The following is a 19,378-nucleotide window of genomic DNA, read 5'->3' as shown; positions in this document are numbered from 1 at the left end:
GTGATCTCTGTGGTAACCACAAAGAAAATAGCTTTAGAACATACATGAAAAGAAATAAAAGGGAATTTAAATATTTCGCTACAAAGAAATCAACCAAATACAAAATAAGACAGTAGGGTAGGAAAAAAGGGACCAAAAAAACTGTAAGTGTGCACATAGGAAAAAATGCCAAATGACAGAACTAAGTCCTTCCTTATCAGTAATTACTTTAAATGTAAATGGATTAAATTCTCCAATCAAAAGATAGAGAAATGGTAGAATGAATAACAAAACAAAACCAAACCTGACCTAACTATATGTTGTCAACATGAGACTCGTTTTTGGTCTAAACACACAAATATATTGAAAGTGAAAGGATGGAGAAAAATATTAACTAAAAGATATTAAACAAAAGAGAGCAGGGATGACTATACCAATGTCAGACAAAATAGCCTTTATTTATTATAATAATAATTATTATTATCATTATTATTATTATTTTAAGCAGGCTTCACACTCAGCACAGAGCCCAACGCGGGACTCAAACTCACGACCCTGAGATCAAGACCTGAGCTGAGATCAAGAGTCAGACCCTTAACCGAGCCAACCAGGAGGCCCTGACAAAATAGACTTTACATCAAAAAAAGCTTACAGAAGATAAAGACAGATGTTGTATATTACAGGGTTCAATACAGTCAGAAGACATAACAATTATGAGTATCTATACCTAATGACAGGTCATCAAAATATATGAAGCAAAAACTGACAGGACTGAAGGGAGAAAAAGACAGTTGCACAATAATAGTTGGAGATTTCAATACCCTGTTCTTGATAATGAATAGAACAGCCAGATGGAAGATAAGTAAGAAAGCACAGGACTTGAACACACAATAAGCCAACTGGATCTAACAGACTTACATGGAGTACTCTATCCAAGAATAATAGCATTGTGTGTTCTTCTCAAAGGCACTTGGGACATTTTTTTCAGGAGAAGCTGTATTGAAACTAGACAGAGAACTTCTAAAACTCAACAACTAAACAGCAACTCAATTCAAAACTGGGCAAAGGACTCGAATAGACATTTCTTCAAAGAAGATATACCGATGGCCAAGAAGCACGTGCTATGCTCAATACCACTGATCATCAGGGAAATGGAAATCAAAGCTACAATGAGACACCACTTCACAGCCATCAAGATGGCCACTATCCAAACAACAGAAAATAACAAGTGTTGGGGAGGGTGTGGACAGACAGAAACCTTTGCTTACTCTTATGGGGATGTAAAAACGGTACCGCTGCTGTAGGAAACGGTGTGGTGGTTCCCCCAAAATGTAAAAGTAGAATTACTATGTGATCTGACAATTCCACTTCTGATTATGTACTCAAAAGAAATGAAAGCAGGGTCTTGAAGAGATATTTATATGCCCATGTTGATAGCCATATTATTCACAAGAGCTTCAACGTGGATGAATGGACGGGCAAAATGCGGCACACGCATACTATGGCATATTATTTGGTCTTCAAAAAGAAGAAAATCCTGACATAGCCTACACCACGGAAGAACCTTGAAGACATTATGCCGGGTGAAATAAGCCAGTCACAAAAAAGACCAGATGAGTCCACTTACATGAGACATGAGATACTTAGCCAAAACCGTCGAGACAGAGAGTAGGACGGAGGGTGCCAGGGGCTTGGGTGAGGGATGAATGGGGAGCTCATGTTTCATGGGTACAGAGCTTTGGTTTTACAAAATGAGACGAGTTCTGGGGATGGATGATGGTGACGGCTGCACAACGTCACAAGCGTGTTTAACGCCACTGAACTATACACTCAAAAGTGGTTAAAATCGTAAGAGTTTATGTGACGCAAACATAAGGTGTTACGTTTGTTTTGTCATAATAAAAAAAGAAAAGACAAAGAGACATCGTAAGAGTTTATGTGACGCAAACATAATGTGTTACGTTTGTTTTGTCACAATAAAAAAAGAAAAGAGAAAGACAGGGCGAATTCTGCAATTTAGGCAATTGTGCTTAGGAATATTCCTCAGGTCCCAGAGGGAACATTGGGTCACCTGAGTTGGCTCCACACACTTTCTGGGATTCAGGAGATCTGAGTGCCTATGCTGGTGCCTTGGCGAATCTCTAAGCTTTGACTTCTCCAACTATAAACTAGGAATAACAGGTCTCCGGGGTCAGTGGGGCTTCAATGGATACAAAGCAACTAGTATAGTGTCTGGTAAGAAGTAGGCACTCAACAGAATAGTGGCTAACGACAACAATAAAACACTCCGTGAAATCTGGGGGGCCCTTCTGGATTTCCATTTGTTGTAACCATGTATCCTGCATACGACCTGATTTTTGTGCGAAGAAAGAAGGGCCTCAGGTCTCTCCTTAGAAGACAGCTCCTGGCGTGGTCAGGAACATGAAAAGTTCTCCACTTGGTCCCTAATGTGGTCTCTGAGCGGGGGTCAGAAGGGTCTTTCTGAGATTTCAATGGTAAAACAGATCGTACTCACCCAGCGATGCTGGGTCTGTGCCCACTTTATGGAATGCCCTCACTGGGGCCTCTTGCTGCTGGTTCCTTTGGGTCAGTCTGTGATGGGGAAGGTCAAGACCCCAGAATTTTGCCCTTGTTGATTTCTGTCTTCGCACTAGACATCACCGACTCCAGCCTTGCTTTATAAACAGAGAGAGGCAGAGAGGTAGGGGGGTGGCAGAGCCAGAATCTGAATCTTTGTCTTATGTGTAGCACAGAGAACGGAAGGCACACTCGGACGACAATTTGAAGACACAGCGTAAGGCTGAGTGAATGTATGGAAGGGTGGGCAGTGTGAAGAGAACCAATAGGTGGTGAGAAGTCCAAAGACTAGTGGGAATTCTTACCCTATGCTTGAAGGGCCAAACGAATAAATATCGCCCAATCCCCGTTGCGAGCTGAAGATAGAAGGACCCAGCTGCTGCTAGAACTTCCACAGGGCAGGAGGAGAGCAGGAACAGAAGTCCTCTGACCTCCTGCCAGTGCCTGAACCCAACAAGAAGAGGGAGAAGCTGGAGTCCAGCTGACCTAGCCAATAGGTGTCAGCTTCCTGGTAAATCAGAGTGGATCTGGGGGAGCATGGTTAATAATCACTCAGCTATTAAGTCAATTAAGTCAAACTTCTTTTTTTTTTGTCACTAGGTTCTCACTTGATCAAGAAGACGGGAAAGTTTATCAACCAGCCTCAGGTTACTTTGATGACTCCCCTTCTAACTAACTCCCTTACTTATTTGTGATGGGATTTGTTTGGTTGCCACCCTTAGGAGATAAATTCTTGCCCTTTTTTCAACACAGATGTTTTGGTTGATTGTGGTTTCTACGGTTTGCATGCTTCCTGTGACCTACTAAAATAGATCAGCGAGTTCTAGGATTTTACATGTTCAGTATGGGTTAAAAACAGTGATCTCGACGAATGTGATACCCATGGAAAAAGCACCGTTATACATTCCTACATGCTCTGCTCATATTTCTAGGGTAAAAATAACACAAATTATTTCCACTGTTTTTGACTCAAGTCACAAAGTAACATGACAGCAAGAAAGCCTGGAAACTGCAAATGGCTTTTGGAAAGCCAAAGTGTCAGGTAAGAGAATTCAGACATGAATGCTTCCCTCCTCCTCTTCCAAGTTCACCACCATTTCCAAGTGAACCAAGAATAGACAAGGGTATGTGATGAAAAGAAAGAAAGAGAGAAAGAAGGAGAGAAAGAAAGAGAGATAGAGAAAGAAAGAAAAAAGAAAGAGAGAAAGAAAGGAAGAAAGAGAAAAGAAAGAAAGAAAGAAAGGAAGGAAGAAAGAAAAAGAAAAAGAAAGAAAGAAATCATAAAAAAGTGTAAAGGGAGCAGATTGGATGTTTTCCATACCTTAAGGCCAAATAAACTTTGGAAAATAGAAGTGAAGTCAAAATCTTTAGTGCATCCAGCTGCTGAAAAGCCCTCTCAAGTGACTTAAGAGGATGTCATTTGAACCTGAGGTAGGGAGGAAGGGAGATAATCTTGTATTCTAAGCCCAGTGTTTTAAACTACTCTGCGACTAGACTCAGATCTTGGTCTCGGAGGTGGCCTGCTCTGGGGAGAAAGCTATGGCTGGGGATGGGTCAGGACACAGTACTTGGAAGGCATTTTTAGAGACCCCCAGGACATTGCAACAGTGTGGGACGGGGGCTGGTTCTGGGGAATCAGAAGCTAGAATTCACTGTCGCTGCCATCACCTGCCCTCCCCCCAAGGCGTGGTGAGTAAGAGGAGGATGGGTGAATACCTACAGGATGAGGTTTCATACATGGTAGTAGAAGCCATAACTACTCCTCTCCCACCTCTGACAGCTACCACTTGAGTGTGGTTTCTGAGGTGTCCCAGGGAGGGGCATAATGTTGTAGCCATCTGAAAACAACTCAAATAGTGCTCTTTGCAGGTGCTGGTGGCATGAGAAGAAACCCGCAAATCTGGATGTGGCAGAGATTCTGATTGGAGGACGTGACTGAGGCCTCCCTCTGGATGGGCGGTGGGTGATGGAAGATAGAAAGACCCTTCCCAAGTATGGCTAGTTGAAGATGTGCCCAACCGCTGCTGGCTTTATAAGAACCATAAATAATACTTGGTGGTGAGGAAAGAGCAAGTGTGGAGAGGACAACTCATTTGTAATGCAGTGCAGGTATACATCCATATAAAGATATAGTAAGTGTTATGTATATAATATATTATATATCTATTTAAAGTAATGCATGCTAAAAGCAAATGTTAGTTCTTTGAAAAGATAACAAAGTTGACAAAACCCTAGCTGTACTAAGAAAAAATGAAAACACATAAATAACTAAAATCAGATGAAAGTGGGGATATTACTTGTGAATTTATAGAAATAAAAAAGATTGTAAGAGAATATCATATACGATGTTCCACCAACAAATTAAGTAACACGGACAAATGAAATGAAACGGAAAAATCCCTAGAAAAACACAAACTGCCAAAAACTGCCTCAAGAAGAAATAGAAAATCTGAAAAGATCTGTATAAAATAAAGAGATTAAACCAGAAATCAAAAATCTCCCAACAGATAAATGCCCAGGACTGAGTGGCTTCATTGGTGAGTTCTACCAAACCTTTAAAGAAAAACTAACATCAGTCTTTCTCCAACTGTTCCTAAAAATAGAAAAAGGGGGATATTTCCTAACTCATTCTATGAAATCGGAATTGACGTGCTAGCAAAACCAGACAAAGACACCACAAGAAAACTGCAGACCAATATCCTTTTTGGATGTAGACGTGAATATATTTTTTCTTCACTCTGTTAATATCAGGTATGATATTGGTTGATTTTCCTATGTTGAATCACCCTTGCTTTCTTTGGATAAATTCCATATGGTCATGGAGTATAACTCTTTTAATGTGCCATTAGATTCAGCTCGCCAGTATTTTGCTGAGAGTTTTGCCTCTTTGCAAAAAACAACCTTGGAGGATTCCAGCTTCCCGATTTCAAAATGTACTACAACGCTACATTAACTGGCATAGGGATAGACCTATAGATCAGTGGAATGTAATTGAGAGCCCAGAAATAAACTCCTACGTCTATTGATTTTCAGCAAGGTTGCCAAGACCACCAACTGGAGAAAGAACATTCTCTTCAACAAATGGTGCTGAGACAACTGAATATCCACATGCGAGAGAATGGAGTTGGATCCCTTCCTCACATCATATATAAAAATGAACTCAAAGTGGATCAATGATGTAAATATAAGAGCCAAAACAATATAATTCTTAGAAGAAAATATAGAGGTGAATCTTTATGACCTCTGATTTTGAGCGAATTCTTAGATACGACACCAAGAACATGAGTGGCAACAACAAAATAGGTAAATTGGACTTCAACAATGATGAAGCACGCAGCCTTCTTGAGATTCTCTCTCTCTCTCTCTCTCTCTCCCTCTGTCCCTCTCCCCTGCTTGCTGACGACACACACTCTCTCTCTAAAAAAAAAAAAAAAGTAGTATTTTAACTGACCTCAAAAATATGGAGGGTGAATAACAGTTGACCAAAGAGATTTCATCATAATGGTGATATTGATGATGATGATGGCAATGGAAGACATTATTAAATGCTTATAGGCACTGTTCTAGTGCTCTCGGTCTAGTGGCCGCATTTAATCCTTATGACAACCCTCTGAGCTCAATGCTATTATTATACTCAATGTTCAGGAGAAAAACTGAGGCAATGAATTTAAGAATCTCTCCTTAAGTCAACTCAGCACTGGGATTCAAGTCCAAGCAGTGTGCCTCAACACCCCTGATCTTTTTTTTTTAAGTTTATTTATTTATTAATAAATATTTATTTATTTATTTATTTATTTATTTATTTATTTATTATTTTAAGTTTATTTATTTTAAGTTTATTTATTTTTTTTAAGTTTATTTATTTATTGGGGCATCTGGGTGGCTCAGTCAATTAAGCACCCGACTTCAGCTCAGGTCATGATCTCACGATTCATGGGTTCGAGCCCTGAATCGGGGTCTGTGCTGACAGCTTCTTCAGATTCTGTCTCCCTCTCTCTCTGCTCCTCCCCCACTCTCTCTCTGTCTCTCTCTCTCAAAAATAAACAAAAGTTTATTTATTTACTTTTTGAGAGAGAGAGAGAGAGCAGGGGAGGGACAGAGAGAGAGGGAGACAGAGAATCCCAAGCAGGCTCTGCACTGTCATTGCAGAGCCTGATGGGGGGCTTGAACTCACGAATGGTGAGATCATGAACTGAGCCGAAATCAAGAGTTGGACGCTTAACTGACTGAGCCACCCAGGTGCCCCTTAATACCCCTGCTGTTAACCACTGTGTGAAGAATCCAGGTAGAGGGACCTATACAAGTGAAGGCCAGGAAGCAGAAAAGATTACATGTTGCATTTTTGTTTTCAAAATGGAAAATTTAAATATACAGAAAAATGTTTTAGTTAAAAAAATTACATGTTGCATTTTTGTTTTCAAAATGGAAAATTTAAATATACAGAAAAATGTTTTAGCTTATTTATTTATCTTTGAGAGAGACAGAGAGGGCAAGTAGGGGAAAGACACAGAGAGAGAGAGAGAGAGAGAGAGAGAGAGAGAATCCCAAGAGGCTCCGCACCGTCATCGCAGTGCCTGATATGGGGTTTGAACTCTCGAACCGTGAGATCATGACCTGGGCCGAAATCAAGAGTCAGATACTGAACCGACTGAGCCACCCAGGTGCCCCAAAATATACAGAAGTATTTTTTAAGATGACAGAGTGGCTGTGAACCTACTGCCCCACATTGAACAAATCTTATTTTGCTCTATTCTATTTTGAAAAGGTAAAAATTTAGAGCTACAATTGCAATTACCTTGTATGCCTGCCCCTAGTCCTCATTTGTCTTTCTCTCCCTTTCTCCTCTCGGTTAACAACACTGTTCTGAGTTGTGTGCATATCGGTCTCATGCATGATTTACTTCTTTTTACTATGGATACAAGTGTTGTTTTAAAGCTTAAGAAATACTGCTTGCATCATCTGCACCCTTGTGATTTTTAAGATTTCTCTTACTAGTATAATTGCCTTTTGGGGGAAAATTAGTAAAAGTAGGAGCATTAGATCAAAGAATATGTCCCTGTAAATGTTTATGCATGAAAGAGAAGCCTAGTAATCAGACCGTGTTTGGAATGGTCCCAGCGTGGGGAAAGGTTATACAGGTGCACAACATAGTTACTGGACAGCTTATATGTCCTGCTGGGCTCACCACAAGTGCAGCTGCCATCTGTCACCGTACAACGCTGTGACAACATCATTGCCTACATTCCCTATGCTGTGCCTTTTCTTCCCTCGACTTACTCATGCCATGACCGGAAGCCTGCATCTCCCACGGCCCTGCCCCCATCTTGCCCATCCCCCACCCATCCCCGCTGGCAATTATCAGTTTGTTCTCTGTATTTATAGGTCTCTTTCTGCTTTTTGTTTGCTTATTCATTTGTGTTTTTTTTTCTTTAGCTTCCACATATAAGCGAAACCATATGGTATTTATCTTTCTCATCAGACTTGAATATATTTGCCTGTCTGATGGGTAGCAGCATTTGACTGTGGTTTTAATTTTTTTTTTTAAGTTTTATTTTTCAAATTTGTGAGGGAGACAGAGACGGAGCCCGAGCAGGGGAGGGGCAGAGAGATGGAGACAGAATCAGAAGCGGGCTCCAGGCTCCGAGCTGTCAGTACAGAGCCCGACGGGGGCTCGAACTCAGGAGCAGTGAGATCATGACCTGAGCTGAAGTCGGACGCCCAACCGACTGAGCCACCCAGGGGGCCCCTTGACTGTGGTTTTAATTTGCATTGCCTGATTACTAATGAAGTTTGTTGGAGCTGTTTATAAATTCTGGACACTGATCTTTGTTTAAGAAATACTGTTGGCAAATATATTCTCACTGTGATTTATTTCAACTTTATTCCTGGATTTCTTTTGATGGACACAATTTTTTTTTTTTTTTTGAGAGAGAGAGAGCGAATGCAAATGGGGGAGACAGTCAGAGGGAGAGAGAGAGAGGGAGAGAGAGAGAGAGAGAGAGAATCTTAATCTTAAGTACAACCCTGGGATCATGACCTGAGCCGAAATCAAGAGTCAAGACGCTTAACCAACGAGCCACCCAGGCGCCCCAGAAATTTTTCTTTTAATTCAACTTAGTAAAATATTTCTTGACGACTAGTGTTTTCTATATCTTATTTAAAGAATCCCTCTCTATCTTACAGTCATGAAGATTGTGTTCTAAACGCATTAAATGTTTGCTTGTCGTACTTGTCGATTCATCTAGAATTTATTTTTGTACATAGAGTGAGGTAAGGGTCTATTTTTTTCTAAATGCTAACTAATTGTGTCATTATTGAGTAGTTTATCCTTTCCCTGATTTTTAACAGTTTTATTGAGATATTACGCACAAACCACAAAACTCACCAATCGAAAATGTAAAATTCACTTTTTTTTTTTAGTATACTCACAGAGTTGTCCAGCTATCACCACAAGCTAATTTTAATTTTTTTTAACGTTTATTTATTTTTGAGACAGAGAGAGACAGAGCGTGAACAGGGGAGGGGCAGAGAGAGAGGGAGATACAGAATCTGAAACAGGTCCAGGCTCTGAGCTGTCAGCACAGAGCCCGACGCAGGGCTCGAACCCACAGACCGTGAGATCATTACCTGAGCCGAAGTCAGACGCTTAACCGACCGAGCCACCCAGGCACCCCAAGCTAATTTTAAAATATTTTCATCATCCCCAAAAAAAACCCTGGAGTCATTATCAATCACTCTCCATTATCTCTCCCACTCCCTGTCTCTCCACCCCGCCAGCACCAGGAAAACCCTCATCTACCTTCTGTCTGTGTTGATTTGTCTATTCTGGACACTTCACAGAAATGCAGTCATCCAATATATGGTCTTCCATGAGTGAGTGGCCTTCTTTCACTTGGCACAATTTTTCCACACTTCATCCATGTTGTAGCGTGTATGAGTACTTTACTCCTTTTATGGCCAAATCATATTTTATAGACATACCACATTTTATTGACCCACTCATTAGTTGATGGATATTTGGTTTGTTTCCATTTTGGGGCTATTATATTTATTCATTGCTACTATAATATTGCTAATGTTATAATTAATATAATGTCATATATTATATTATTTGAACTACACTATATTTTATAGTATCAGAGTATAATTAATATAACATTGAAGATTGTATTGTTTATATTATACTCGCATAATGTTCTATTTGATGCGCTAATATATTATTAATATATAATTATAATAATATGCAATATATCTTAATATATGAATTTATATTATATATATAATATTGCCCAATATAATATATTACATTGATATAATATACTATTGCTAATATACACTTTTGTATACTAGTTTTTTTTTATGTAGAATATTGCCAAGGTGATCTAGCAGAAAAGCTTTTTTTTTAATTTTTACTTTTAATTTTATTTTTTAAATTTACATCCAAATTAGTTAGCATCTAGTGCAACAAAGATTTCAGTAGATTCCTTAATGCCCCTGACCCATTTAGCCCATCCCCCCTCCCACAACCCCTCCTGTCACCCTCAGTTGGTTCTCCATATTTATGAGTCTCTCCTGTTTTGTCCCCCTCCCTGTTTTTATATTATTTTTGTGTCCCTTCCCTTATGTTCATCTGTTCTGTGTCTTAAAGTCCTCATATGAGTGAAGTCATATGATTTTTGTCTTTGTCTGACTGCCTAATTTCACTTAGCATAATACCCTCCAGTTCCATCCACGTAGTCGCAGATGGCAAGATTTCATTCTTTTTGTTTGCCGAGTAATACTCCATTGTATAGATATACCACATCTTCTTTATCCATTCATCCATCGATGGACATTTGGGTTCTTTCCATACTTTGGCTATTGGTGATAGTGCTGCTATAAACGTTGGGGTGCATGTGTCCCTTCGAAACAGCACACCTGTATCCCGTGGATAAATGCCTAGTAGTGCAACTGCTGGGTCGTAGGGTAGTTCTATTTTTAGTTTTTTGAGGAACCGCCATACTGTTTTCCAGAGTGGCTGCACCAGCTTCCATCCCCATGTATACTAGTTTTTATGTGGATATAGGTCTTCATTTCTCTTGGATGTATAGCTAGAAGTGAATCGCTAGCTCCAACAGTACCCAAGGCTTCACTTATTGAGGAACTACCACACCACCGTTTGTCAAAGCACCTGCTATACAATTTATATTCCTATCAGCAATGTATGAGGGTTGTAATTTCTCCGCATCCTTGCCAACAGTAGTTGTTATCTGTGTTTTTAATTATAAACATCTGGGTAAATGTGAGTTGGGATCTCATTGTGGTTTCGACTTGCATTTCCCTAAGAGATAATGATGTTGAACATCTTTTCATGTGTTTATCGGCCATTTTTGCATACTCTTTGGAGCCTGTTCCATACGTGCCTGTTCACATCCTTTTTTAAGTTGGGCTACTTATCTTTTTGGTATTTGGTTGTAGGCATTCTTTAGGTATTCTGGGTACATGTCTCTTACTAGGTATATTATATCCAAATATTTTCTCCCATTCTGTGGGTTTCTTGAAAGCAAGCCTTTCTGCTTTCTTGATGGTGTCCTTGGTAGCACAGAAATCTTTTTAATTTTGATAAAGTTCAATTCATCCATTCTCTTTTTATTCTTGGTGCTTTTGGTGTCATATCTAAGAAAACATTGCCTAACCCAAAGTTTACAATAAGTATTGAAATCAGTAAGCGTGAGTCTTCAACTTTGGTTATTCTTCTTTTCAAGATTGTTCTGACGGTCCTGGGTCCTTGCGTTTCCATATCAACTTTGTGATCAGTGTGTCAATTTCTGCAAGAATGTCAGCAGGAATTTAATGGAGGTTGAGCTGAATCTGTAGTTCAGTTTGGGAAATCCTGCCATCTTAACAATACTGAGGGTTATTATCACTTCTCCCTTTTCTACCCCACCATTCTGACACAAAGTTTCTGTCCCCGGGATCACTGGATGGTCTCAAATGTGCCCAGCCACAGTGTCCACATTCAAACAACAGGAAAGAGCAAGTGAGGAAGAAAAAAAAAATAAGGCAACCTCTGCCTTCATTTTAAGGAGAATCTGCAGGAGTTCTACATAACTCTTCTGTTCGCTTCTCATTGTCCAGACTTGGTAATACCTAGTAGCAAGGGAAGCCGGGAAAAAGTCCTCTTTTGCCTGGATATCGTTGCCTGGCCCAGGATTTTGTTACTAAACAAGATGGGGCTCCTAAGGAAGGAGAGTCTCTAGAAGGTGCACAGTAGTCTCTGTTAGAGTCAGACATTTGTGAATTTCTATCCCTCCATCCCAACCTTCTATCAGGAGTGCTAGAACCTCACTCGCCTCTGACTGTAAGCTATAAGCCTTAGCTCAGATATTCACTTGTAATCTCATTTTGAGTAAAAGAATATTTGGTCTTCTCCTTTTATGCTTGTCTTTCCTTGTCCAGCTGCTTTGTGGTGTTCTCCGTCTAGTCCCTCAGGCCAGAACCAGGCTTTGTGTGGGGATGCTGAGCACTGGCCCTGAGAAGATATTGGGGGTATAGCAGCAGGTGGCTTGCTTCGGTGCCTGGATTCCAGGCGACATCTGGTCCTCCTGTGTCCTTAGGCCTATTGCTTGGTACAAGCTGTAGCCCGGGGAAAGTGTGGACAACAGCTGGAAGCCTTCTTTCAGGAGTTACCCACCTTGGATTTTCAGGCTCCCCATCTCAAGCACACACTTTTAGTACCCATTACCTCTCAGAAACCACACCCTGGCTGCCATCAGCTACTTCTGGATCTGGGCCCGGCAAGCTTATGGTTTAGCGCCACTCACCACACTGGTTTTGTGTTCCACTTCTGGCTCCCAGAGATGCTTGTTTTAGAACCTAGATTTGTCTTTTTTGGAGGTATATTATGGGTGTGTATATATATGTACATATATCTCTCTCTCTCCAAATACATGTATGTATATGTGTGTGTGCATTTAAACCACTGCCATATCATCATAGGAGAAAGGATACAGCCAAAGAGTGAAGTTTCTAAGCCACCTGGTCAGAAATCACCATTTTTCAAGGAACCAAAAGAAGGCCAGTGTGCCCAGAGCACAAAGTGTAATCTGAAGGTCTGTGGGGCTCGAAGGGGCTGCATTGTGTAATACCTTGTTAAGGAGTTTAAGAACAACACATCATTGTACAGGCTTTTGATCAGGAGCATGTAGAAGGCGAGCAAGAGACTACATTTCCCAGAATTCCCCTCCTCGTGTGGTTTTTACATGGCTTCCCTTTTCTTTGTGGTTAGAGGTGGCCAATTTGTGATTTGGCAGGCGGCAAGGAGGAAAGGCCATTGTTTTCCAAAGTGGTGGCAGCCAGAGATAAGGGTTCTTCAGACTTCTCTCTCAGCTCTTGCTTCACTGTCAAGAGAATCAGGAATTTTACTGTTCATAAAGTATTACCGTAGGATCTTATTTATTACCTGGGGCCCAAGGGGATTTGGGACTAGCTGGGCGCTTTTCATTATATTTTGCTATCTTTTCCTCTTTGACTCATGAAGTTGGCCAATATTTAGCTGGCTTTAAAGTCAGGTGGATGGGTATCGCGATAGGTACTAATTAGCCTGTAGAGTTTTTTGATGAATCGCCCTCTATGCTTGTTAATGACTTTGCAGCGACCTTCATGATTCTTTAGGGGAATTCATATCAGGGGAAATAAATGGCTCACTTGTAATATATGCAAATATGACTGGAAACAGAATGTATGCACTCATTCATCAAATGCTAGCTGAACACCTAAAGTATTTTGGTGCCGTGCTAATGAAATACAAGGACGCGTAAGACGTGATAAGGTTCTGTCTTTTAGGGAATGAAAATGTGGCAAGCTGGGGAGGTTTTACTCCAAGGCATCGTAAGATAATGGCCACAAATGGAGAACCCTGCATTTTGTAAAGCTCAGAGGAAGGAGAACCTCCTGATGGGGGTTTTCATGAAAGACTTCATGAAAAAAAGGCATTCGAAATGAGCTCCAGAGAATTTAAATCTGGGACGATGGGGAGGGAGGACATTTCGGGTAGGAGTAAATGGCATGAACAAAGTTGCAGGTAGAGAAAGAGTCATAGCATACAGCATGTGGTGTAGACACTGGGGATAAGGCTAAGATGTTAAATTGACTTGTGGATGTCACAGAAGACCTTGAATGAAAAGCTCAGGAGTTTTTAGCAATGAGGAGGAACAGATTTGTTATCCCAGAGCTGCCTTCAATAAATTGGTGTTTTGATGAGGTGAACCTGATGGAGGTGGGCAGAATGGATTGAGGCCAAACAAACCTACGGGCTTGAGGAGCTAGGAGGCCACTGTAAGAGTTACCTGGGGTGAGGTAACTGGAGAGAAGGCAATGGAAGGGGAAGGAGGGTGGGACGTGGATGAGAAGCTAAAGGGGAAATGGTTGGGCTTGTGTGTATGTTATTGGTTAAGAGAGGCGATGGAGATACTGGACGAAGAGCTTTAGTTCTTACTCATTTGTCACATCAGCCTGATTCATCTTCAAGTTAGAGTCTAAGGCGTCACTACTCAAAGTGTGGTCCGTGACCGGCAGCATCGGCATCACCAGGGAGCATGTGGGTCTAGTGCTGTCCCCTCGTGACCTGGATGACCCAGGATGCTCTAGGCAGCCTCCCCGGAGAAGCAGCCTTGGGAGGCAGACAGCCTACAATTCGGATCCCAGCTTTTCCAGGCCCACCTGGTGAGCCTGAGAAGGCAACTTGATTTCTCTGAGACGCAGCTTCCTACCTGACAGGGTCGTAGGTAAGTCCTCAGAAAACGGGAGCTCTTTGTATTATTATTTCCTCTTCTGTACAAGGACACAATTGACCCTGCATCATAGGCTTCTAAGAATGCTCTGAGAGGTAACCCTCGCTGATACTCTTTGATCTAGAAGCGGTAAGTCTTTTCCGGGAGTGCCTGGGGGTAACTATGTAAGCCAGTTGTGGTTTTGACCTTGCCCTCTCTAGGGCTGCCATCCCAGCAATCAGTTCCCCTCCCTGGACTCCATCTTTGAGGTCATAAAGCCGGTATATCTGTACTTGACTTTCTACTCTCACAGATGTTTTAAGAGCGCCACCACCCTCCGCCGTCAAATAACAAAGAAGGCGGGTTAAAAGCTCATTTGTAAATTGTGAAATACACGCTAATTATTGCTTTTGCTTTTCTATTGAGTGAAAGGAATTGTTAATTCTTGCACCGGGGGTTCTCAAACCTTAGTGCATCAGAATTCACCAATGGGTTTGTTAACACCTGAACCCCAGAGTTTCAGGTTCCATGGGCCTGGGGTGGGGCTGAGAATGTGGATTTCTGACAAGTTCCCAGGTGCTGCTGAGGGGGGGACCTCACTCCGAGAACCATGGTCTTCGAGGTAAACCTGGCACTGGGGAAAGCTTAGGGGACAGATGCCAACTCAAAGGAATGAGCACATCATGTTGATATGGCGGCCCGATGAAAAAAAAAACACAGGACAGGTGTCCGAAAGTGACTTTCCAGCCCGTCTCTGACCCTTATTAGCTCTGCGGCCCTTCTCTGAGGTGGGAGGGATGGACATTTTCAAGACAAGCCCTTTTAGCTCTAACAGCCCAGCTCTTCAGGTCAGGTTGCTTGAATTCTCAACTGGACTGGTGCAGAGCTGTTTTCTCAGAGCTGTTTCCCATTGACTATTTTTTCCCCTTTTTTTTGGCGGAGTAGTCAGGGAAAAGGGGGAAGCTTCTGGAAATCTCCATTCCTCTTTTTATTTACCTTCCTCTTTTTGTTTCTGGCTCTTAAACCCTGCCTTCTCTGAAATGTTTCAGTTCCTTCTCTTATTTTTAGACCAACTTTCCTTCTTTCAACAGATGTAGCAAGGGTACATTTTGCATAGCTCTTGAGGGGCCAGGACCCTACAGGGAGACTCATTCTGGAATAGACATGGGCTGGGTCCCCCAAGGCCTTCTTCTTTCTTCTAAGATTTCTGGTTTTAGACGCTGGGTTTTTGTTGGTGGTGTTATTGCTGTAGCTTAAAATCAAGTCTGGAGTCTCCTTGGGAAGTCATTCATTGGGGTGAAGGCAAAGCCACTTCATTCAGTGACACTCAGTCAACTTCGATTAAGACTTTTGGCCTCTCTTTAGTACCTTTTGCTCTATATTTCATTCTCTTGTGATGTATTTCACACCTAAGGGAAACTATATGCACCACACTCAATGCATTATACCCGCCAGATGCTTTCCTTCCCTCTCTTTCTTTTCTGATCTCTCTGTACCCCTGTTAATTAGGTTGATAAAATGGCCTCTTCCTTAGCAAAGTTCTGATGTTCTTTAACCCCGAGAATAGATTAAAAAGTCTTTCAGGCCATAACAAACTGAGAGCTTTTTCTCTAAGTTTACAAAAAGACAGGATGCCTGATTTCACCATTTTTCTTCAACATAATACTGAGGGTCTTGGCCAGATCAGTTAGGCGAGAAAAAGAAGTAAAAGGCATCAAAACCAACAAGAAAAAAGCAAAATTACCTGTCTCCAGATGATAGGATTGTATATATAGAAAACCCTAAAGAGTCCACAAAAATACCTGTTAGAACTAATAAACGAATCCAGCACAGTTGGAGGATACAAAGTCAATACCCAAAAAACCCAATGCATTTTTATATAACAACACTGAACAAACCGAGAAGGAAATTAAGAAAACAATTTAGCTTATAAAAGCATCAACAAGAATAAAATAGTTGTACACTGAAACTGCAAAACCCTGCTGAAAGAAACTCAAGAAGACAAAAATAAACATCCCATGATCCTAGATTAGAAGACTTAATATTGCTAAGATGTGAATACTAACTGAGACGATCTACAGATTTAGCGCAACCCCCATCAAAATCCCAACAGTATTTTTTTTCAGAAATAGAAAAATCCACTCTAAATGTTATTTTCTTTTAATGTTTATTCATTTTTGAAAGATAGAGAGAGAAAGCACAAGCAAGGGTGGGGCAGAGAGGGGGACACAGAATCCAAAGCAGGCTCCAGGCTCTGAGCTGTCAGCACAGAGCCTGATGTGGGGCTCGAACCCATGAACCGTGAGATCACGACTGAGTCGAAGTCGGATGCTCAGCTGACTGAACCACCCAGGCACCCCAGAAAAATCCACCCTAAAATTCGCATGGAATTTTAAAGGACCCTAAATAGCCAAAACAACAAAATTGGAGTTCTTACATTTCCTGATTTCAAACTTATACAAACTTACAATAATCAAAACAGTGGTGGTGGCATAAAGACAGATATAAAGGTCAATGGAATAGAATATAATATGCAGGTATGGTCAAATAACTTTTGACAAGGGTACCAAGTCCATTCAGTATAGACAGGTCAGTATTTTCAACATGGTGTTGGGAAAACTGGATCTCCACATGCAAAAGAATAAATTGGGACCTTTATCTTACACCATATACAAAAATTAACTCAAAATGGATCAAAGACTGAAGTGTAAGAGCTAAAATCATAAAACTGTTAGAAGAAAACATGGGGAAAAAACTTCATGACATTGGACTTGGCAGTGACTTCTTGGATTTGACACAAAGCAAAAATTGATGAATTTGACTTCATCAAAATGAAAATCTTTGTTCCTCAAAGGACACCATGAACAGAATGAAAAGGCAACCCCCTAAATGGGAGAAAATTTGTAAGTTGTATACCTGATAAGAGATTAATATCCAAAATATATGAAGAACTCCTATAATTCAACAACAAAAACCAAACAACCCAATTCAAAACGAGGCAGAGGGCTTGAAAAGACATTTCTCCAGAAAAGAAAATGTCCAGTAAGTACCTGAAAAGATGTTCCACGTCACTAATAACTAGGGAAATGCAAATCAAAACCACAATGAGATACCACTCTATACCCATTAGGATGGTTTCATCAAAAAAAAAAAAAAAAAACCAAACAAAAAAAAAAACCCAGAAAGGAGCACCTGGGTGGCTCCGTAGGTTAAGGGTCTGACTCTTGACTTCCGCTCACGTCATGATCTCACACTTCATGGGTTCAAGCCCTGCATTGAGCTCTGTGCTAACAGTGAAGGGCCTACTTAGGATTCTCTCTCTCCCTCTCTCTCTCTGCCCCTCCCTTGCTTGTGCTCTCTCTCTCACTCAAAATAAATAAATAAAACATTAAAAAAAAAAAACCAGAAAATAGCTTGCGTTGATAAAGATGTAGAGAAATTGGAATCCTCGTGCATTGCTGCTGGGAATGTAAAATGCTCCAACCACTGCAGAAAACAATATGGTGGCTCCTTAAAAAGTTGACTATAGAATTACCATATGATCCAGCAATTCCACGTCTAGGTGTATACTCAAAAGAATTGAGAGTAGAACTCGCCCAAACAGATGTTTTACACCCATGTTCATAGCAGCGTCATTCACAGTAGCCAAGGGAGGAAGCAACCAAAGTGTTCATCAGTAGATGAATGGATAAGCAAAATGCGGTATATACATACAGTGGAATATCATTCGGTCTTAATAAGGAAGGAAATTCTGGGGCGCCCGCGTGGCTCAGTCGGGGAGGCATCTGACTCTTGGTTTTGGCTCAGGTCATGATCTCGAGGTTTTGTGAGTTCAAGCCTTGTGTCGGGCTCTGTGCTGGCAGTGTGGAGCCTGCTTGGGATTCTCTCTCTCCCTCTCTCTCTGCCCCTGCCCCGCTCACACTGTCTCTGTATCTCTCAAAGTAAATAAACGAACTTTTTTTTAAAAAAAAAAAAAAGGAAGGAAATTCTATAACATGGATGCTATGAGACGGATGAACCTTGAAGTCTTTATATTATGCAATAAGCCCGTTACAAAAGGACAAATACTATATGATTCTACTTCATATGAGTTACCCAGAGTAGTCAGATTCCTAGAGACAGGAAGTAGAAAGGTGGGTGCCAGGGGGGCAGGAGAAGCAGGGAATGGGGACTTGGTGCTTCGTGGGGACAGATTGGCAGTTTGGGAAGATGAGAAAGTTCTGGAGATGGATGGTGGGGATGGCTATACAGCAGCGTGAATGTACTTGTGCCCCTGAACTGTGCACTTAGAAATGGCTAACACGGTAAATTTTACAGTATGTCTATTTTAACACACACACACACACACACACACACACACACACACACACACAAGTGTCTCTCAGACTGAATTTCACCACATTGTGGCCCAGGAGAGCTGGGAGTGACCTCTCCGTTTCCATGATGTAACCCGCCGGGTTACAGCGAAAGAGACCGAGGTCCTGAGAAATGGCACCGCTAGATCCAGGCTATGGAGCCACTGGTGACAGAGCCAGGTCGTGATGGCTTTCCTTCTGTTACACTGCACTGAACTCCCATGTGACTTCTCCAATTAGCCTCCTTGCACTTGACTCCCCTCTTACCTCACGTCCTCTGCAAAACCTCCAGGCGGCTCCTTTGATACCAGAGTTCAGATCCATATTCCCCAGATTAAAATCTTCTCATCCTCCCATGCCGTCCCATGCCGTCCCATCCCCTCCCATGCCCTCTCATCCCCTCCCAGGCCCTCCCAGGCCCTCCCAGGCCCTCCCATCCCCTCCCATGCCCTCCCATGCCCTCCCATGCCCTCCCATGCCCTATTATGTGTTTAAAATCAAATTCTCCAGTGTGGCATAGCAGACCTTCTGAGATCAGCCCCTCTGCCTCCCCACCCTCTCTTCTTGCCGCTACACGACATGCGCCCCGGCCACACCAAGTCCATTCTAGGTCCCTGAAGCGATTATGCAGCCTCGCACTGTGTCTCCTGCCTGAGTGTTTTCCGCCCCTCATCTACCCACAAAACACCATTGCAGGTGTCCTCTCCTCCAGGAGGC

General features: G+C 41.7%; 1 long non-coding RNA gene across 1 annotated transcript; it reads left to right on the top strand.

Annotated features, from left to right (window-relative positions):
* Window positions 1-563: 563 nt before the first annotated feature.
* Window positions 564-5,796, top strand: LOC115507640. The gene is made up of 4 exons (XR_003966761.2): window positions 564-3,067; window positions 3,157-3,598; window positions 4,426-5,307; window positions 5,590-5,796. It is a non-coding gene; the product is annotated as an uncharacterized LOC115507640 (long non-coding RNA).
* The last annotated feature ends 13,582 nt before the right edge of the window (window positions 5,797-19,378 follow it).

This window comes from Lynx canadensis, chromosome A2 (assembly GCF_007474595.2).
Source record: "Lynx canadensis isolate LIC74 chromosome A2, mLynCan4.pri.v2, whole genome shotgun sequence".
Lineage (NCBI taxonomy): Eukaryota > Metazoa > Chordata > Mammalia > Carnivora > Felidae > Lynx > Lynx canadensis.
Note: the sequence above shows the minus strand (reverse complement) of the source record. Positions and strands in the feature narration are given on the sequence as shown.